Source organism: Dendrobates tinctorius, unplaced genomic scaffold (genome assembly GCF_039654945.1).
Source record: "Dendrobates tinctorius isolate UK_male_01 unplaced genomic scaffold, ASM3965494v1 ptg000362l, whole genome shotgun sequence".
NCBI classification, from domain to species: Eukaryota; Metazoa; Chordata; class Amphibia; order Anura; family Dendrobatidae; genus Dendrobates; species Dendrobates tinctorius.
Window position 1 is genome coordinate 1,186,316 of NW_027362028.1, and position 6,000 is coordinate 1,192,315.

Genomic DNA, 6,000 nt, shown 5'->3' on the forward strand with positions numbered 1-6,000 from the left:
TTGGTCACTCTATGGCAGCTTTATTCAGTCTCCGTCAGTCACTGTGTAAACGGTATTATTTCGTCACTGTATGGCAGCATTATTCAGTCATTATACATTATATGGTTGCATTATTCATTTATACATTGCAGGTCAGAATAACTTAGTTACTGTATGTTGATATTAGTCGGTCACTATATGGTGGTATTAATTAGTTACTGCTCCCTTACATCTAACGGTGACAAATGCCTCTGTCCAGTTTACATTTTGCATTGGGGCTCAGAAGCTTCACGTTACCTCTCCGGAGAATGCCCTTATGTCTCCAACAATGCACCAGTAATTGTGAGTCCTCCAGAGCGGGGATGTCACATTGTAGCAGATTTCAGCTCTGACTAATAGGGGGAAGATAAATGTATTAATGTTTGTAAATACCCTAAGGATCTCAGACAGCCGCATAGTTATCAGGAAATCAGACAGGATGTTCAGAGTTTTGAGAAAGCGGATTCCGATTATGCTGATATTTGTTTATTCAGACATTGACTATTTAGAAGGGAATTAAATGTAGAGATAACTTTATAAACAGGAAGGAAAGAAGGATCGGCAGGAAGGAAATGTCTGCTAAATATTACAAACCATGAGACAGATCAAAGTCTGGCAAATTATTAACATGAATTAATATTAAACTTTAAGAAAAACATGAACAATTTTGATGGAAGTAGCTCAGGGCGGGGCATCATCTGGTCCTGGGCAGATTCCCCGGGACCGCAGTGCTCTAACTGGTGGTTCCTCAATTCCTCTTTAGACTACTAGCACGCTTATACAGTGTTCACTACTGATGCTATGGTGCATACAATAAAGTATTCCTTCCTGACATTAGCCAGTGCCAGTGTGAGGACATTCTTTGTGGGTGGAGTTAACTCGCCCTGAGCTCTCGTCCTGTTCTTTTGGATAAGGCATCAAAGTGTCTCCTATGTGATGTGTATAGAGCAGTCTCAGTGTCTCCTATGTGATGTGTATAGAGCTGTCTTAGTGGCTCCTATGAGATGTATATACAGCAGTGCTAGTGCCTCCTATTGGATGTGCAAACATCAGTCTCAGTGTATCCTATGTGATGTAGATATACCAGTTCCATAATGTATTATATTATGTGCATACACAAGTCCCAGTGTATCCTATGTGATATATACACCAGTCCCAGTGTTTCCTATGCGATGTATATAAAGCCATCTTGGTATCTCCTATGTGATGTACATAGAGAAGTCTTGGTGTTTCCTATGTGATGTATACATCAGAGTCCCAGCGTCTTCAATGTCATGCATATAGAGCAGTCTTAGTGTGTCTCCTATGTGATGTGTACAGCAGAATCTCAATGTCACCTATGTGATGTATGTACAGCAGTCTTGGTGTCCAATATGTGAAGTATATACAGCAGTCTCAGTATCTCCTAGGTGACGTATATACTGTATTATCGGTGTCTTCTACGTGATGTATACAACAGAGTCTCAGTGTCTGCTATGTGATGTATACATCACTCTTGGTCTCTTCTATGTGATGTTTGTAGAGCAGTTTCAGTGTCTCCTATGTGATGTATATACAGCAGTCTCAGTGTCTCCTTTGTGATGTATGTAGAGCAATCTCGGTGTCTCCTATGTGATGCTTGTACTGCAGATCTCCCACTGCTTGAGTACTATAAAAGTACTGTGAGCAGTGATGAATTTCCCATTGTAAGTAGATATGCAGTGCAATATACATATGTATTCAGTACCACTTACTGCTGCGACTAATTCCTTAAAAAAACTTACTATTGCAAAGAGTTGACCAATGCAAACCTGGAAGAGCAGTTTAGAGTAGCAACATCATCATCAAAAAGAAAGAATTCCAGCCATAACATAAACGGTGAGCTAATTAATTGTTTGACCAAATATTACAGGGTCATTTTCTAGTTGATAAATTTGTACGGTTGTGAATAAGGTTATGAATATCCTAATGGTCCTTGGCAGAAAAAAGCTTCACCACCTCTGAATTAGCTGATAAGACAATCCTTATACAGTAGAAGGAGCCGATTACACTGTCCTGATAGAAACAGCTGGTATGATCTTTCTTTTTTTTTCTTCCAGAATTGGAAAAACTAAGCATAGAAAAGTGTCGTCCTTGGAGCGACCCTGAGTGGAGAGTGCACCATGTACAGATGTTATTTGGGTTAATGGTGCAGATGGCACATTTCCTAATTGTTCATTGTTTGTGAATCTAATAACATTTCTCTCAATCTTCATGTTGTGTTCTTGGAGCAGTAAATTAATTGACACTGTAAATAATTACTCCACCGAGCTCACCCTCCTCCTAACAACCTGCGCACCCATCCACTCATCAATGAGCCGGATTGTTCTACCAGTTTTCTCTTTAGGCGAAAATATTTACAACGTTGCTTCCTTATGATTGACAGACTCATTAAATTTACACTCAGTAACCTTCCCAATCAAGGTGATGGATAATTATCTGTGTTATACAGGAGCACATGGAAAAAAAACTATATAGACGGTTGTGATGGTGTGATATGCTATGTGGATACAGTCCAATTTCTGTACTCACTCTGTGGGTGGTTCTCCATTGGGTTACACTCTGTTGATCCCACTGCTGCCACCAGTTGTCAAAAGAGTGAGGGAAGTGTGAACAATCCCAAGACCTTTATTATAGGCAAAACCAAAAGGTCCATAAACAATCCACCACACTGAGGATACAATAGTCCAGAACACGAATACAGTTTAGTAACAGGATGAATGTCCAAGGAGATGAGAGTCCAATAATCCAGCAGACAGAGGATAAAATGGGTCCATATGCTTCCCCTTCTCTCTGATGTGCCGTCTTCACACGATCATCACCACACACGGTCTGACTTGTCCAGGCCCTGTCCTCCCCAGCCCCCTCCTTATGTCCAGGGGTAGTCAGACAGGTTGGGGCGGTTTTCCGGCCTCCCAGATGTGACAAAGGAGCCTTGGGGATTAAGCAACTACAGGGGGTCATCAAGAGACATAGATACAGTCAGCAGTGGTGGATTATAATGAGGTCAATCTGGGCAGTGGTCCAGGGCCCAGTGGTGTGGGGGGCCCACCAGCCCAGGGTAAATTGCCCCATTATAACCATAGCGCCACGGCCCCCCATGTACCGATGCAATCCTCGCCCTCCCAGACAAGCCCACTGGCCACTGCAGCCGCTGTCCCTCACTCGTCACATAAATCCCCGCTCTGTGAGCACAGGACCTGTGATGAGGTCACAGGAGGGGAGGAGTCAGTGGGTCACATGATCAGAGGCTTCAGTCAGAGACTTCTGATCATGTGACCCCTGACTCCTCCCCTCCTGTGACCTCATCACAGGTCCTGTGGGTACAGCCCTCGATGTATTGTATGCAGGACTCTGCTGTGCTGGTTGTCATGCTGGATGAGGGAAGTATGTGTGGGGTCAGGAGGGGTTTACAGGGTGGCTGTAGCAGAGCTGTGTGTGCGAGGTGTACGGAGCGGAGCATGTGTGTGCGAAGTGTACGGAGTGGAGCCACGCGTGTGCAAGTTGTGCAGAGTGGAGCATGTACGAGTTAAGCGGAGCGGAGCCGCGCGTGTACGAGGTGTGCGGAGCAGTGCCACGTGTGTGCGAAGTCTGCGGAGCCACGCATGTACGAGGTGTGCGAAGTGGAGCTGCGCGTGTACGAGGTGTGCGGAGCGGAGCCACACGTGTGCGAGGTGTGTGGAGCGGAGTGTGTACGAGGTGTGCAGAGCCACGCGTGTGCAAAGTGTACAGAGTGGAGCGTGCACAAGGTGTACGGAGTGGAGCCGCGTTTGTGCAAATTGTGCAGAGCAAAGCATGTGCGAGGTGTGCGGAGCGGAGTCGCGCGTGTGCGAGGTGTGCAGAGTGGAGTCGCGTGTGTACGAGGTGTACGGAACGGAGCCCTATGTGTACAAAGAGCACGGCTCTGAGCCGTGTGTTTATGAAGCGAAGTCGTGTGTGTACGAGGTGTAAGGAGCAAAGCTGCATGTGTACAAGGTTTAAGGAGCGGAGTCATGTGTGTACAAGGTGTACAGAGCGTGGCCGCATGTGTACAAGGTGTACAGAGCAGAGCCGCATGTGTACGAGGTTTACGGAGTGGAGCCATGTGTGTACTGAGTGAGTGGAGCCGTGTGTGCGAGGTGTATGGAGCGGAGTCGTGTGTGTACGAGGCATACAAAGCAGAACCTTGTGTGTATGAGGTGTGCAGAGCCATGTGTGTACAAGGTGTATGATGGGGAGCATTCATACCTCCCAACCATTCCAGATTTTGAGAGTCTGCCCTACTGCGCCAACCGAGAGCTTACTTTTCCTGCGGACACAGGAGTACACGGCGGAGCCCCGAGAAGCACTTGAGAACTCGCACGTGACGATCCATCGGAAGTGACGTGCTGGAAGCTGACCGGAAATTAGGTAATTTCGGGAGGAGATTGTGACAGAACCATGGAGGCACTTCAGGGAATGCTTCAGATCCATCACCGTGTCCTCCAACAGCCCGGACAGTGGAATCGCCTTGGACTTGGGGATGTCGGCATTATGAGTGGGTCATGATATGTCCTGCACCAGGAGGCTCAGGTGGGCATTATAATGGGAGCCGGGCTGCTATAGTATTTTTATAGAATCTTTCTTTCTTGCTCTCTGTTCTTTCTTTCCCCTCTTTCTTTTTTCTCTCTCTGTTCTTTCTTTCTCTTTCTTTTGCTCTCTGTCCCTCTCTGTCCTTTCTTTCCCCTCTTTCTTTCTCTCGCCCTCTCTGTTCTTTCTTTCTTTTTCTCTCTCTGTTCTTTCTTTCCCCTCTTTCTTTCTCTTTCTTTCTCTCTCTGTTCTTTCTTTCCCCTTTTTCTTTCTCTCTCCCTCTCTGTTCTTTCTTTCCCCTCTTTCTTTCTTTCTCTCTCCCTCTCTGTTCTTTCTTCCCCTCTTTCTTTATTTCTCTCTCTCTGTTCTTTTTTTCTGTCCTCTTTCTCTCTCTCTTTTCTTTTTTTCTCTCTGTTTCTCTATTTCTTCTTTCTCTCTGTTCTTTCTTTCTCTCCTTTCATTCTCTCTCCATTCTTTCTCTCTCTGCTTTCTTTTTTCTCTCTCTCTGTTCTTTCTCTCTTTTACTCAGTACCAATCAGTGTGCCCACAATGCCAGCCACTGTGCCCTCAGTACCAGTCAGTGTGATCAGCAGTGCTAAATAGGTGTGGTTGGGGCGTGGACATGGGTGTGACTAGTTGTGAAATGGTTGTGGCCGGGGGCCGGTAACCAATCATCATAGTGGAAGTCGTCTGTTTTCATCAACTTTGTTATATTTGGGCAGTGGGCACCTCTAGTAAGGTGGGCACGAGAAGCCGGGTCTTGTCACCGCTGCCTCACACATAAGTTACTATGAGGTGTACTTTATTCCTGCCACATTTCTTTCTTGGCCTACTGAGAGAAATGTTTTTACCAGTTGAAAGTTATACAACCTGAGGATTATGCATGTGTGCGCTGCCCGCATGTAGCAATATATATGTACAGTGGGGAAAAAAAGTATTTAGTCAGTCAGCAATAGTGCAAGTTCCACCACTTAAAAAGATGAGAGGCGTCTGTAATTTACATCATAGGTAGACCTCAACTATGGGAGACAAACTGAGAAAAAAAAATCCAGAAAATCACATTGTCTGTTTTTTTTTCATTTTATTTGCATATTATGGTGGAAAATAAGTATTTGGTCAGAAACAAAATTTCATCTCAATACTTTGTGATATATCCTTTGTTGGCAATGACAGAGGTCAAACGTTTTCTGTAAGTCTTCACAAGGTTGCCACACACTGTTGTTGGTATGTTGGCCCATTCCTCCATGCAGATCTCCTCTAGAGCAGTGATGTTTTTGGCTTTTCGCTTGGCAACACGGACTTTCAACTCCCTCCAAAGGTTTTCTATAGGGTTGAGATCTGGAGACTGGCTACGCCACTCCAGGACCTTGAAATGCTTCTTACGAAGCCACTCCTTCGTTGCCCTGGCGGTTTGCT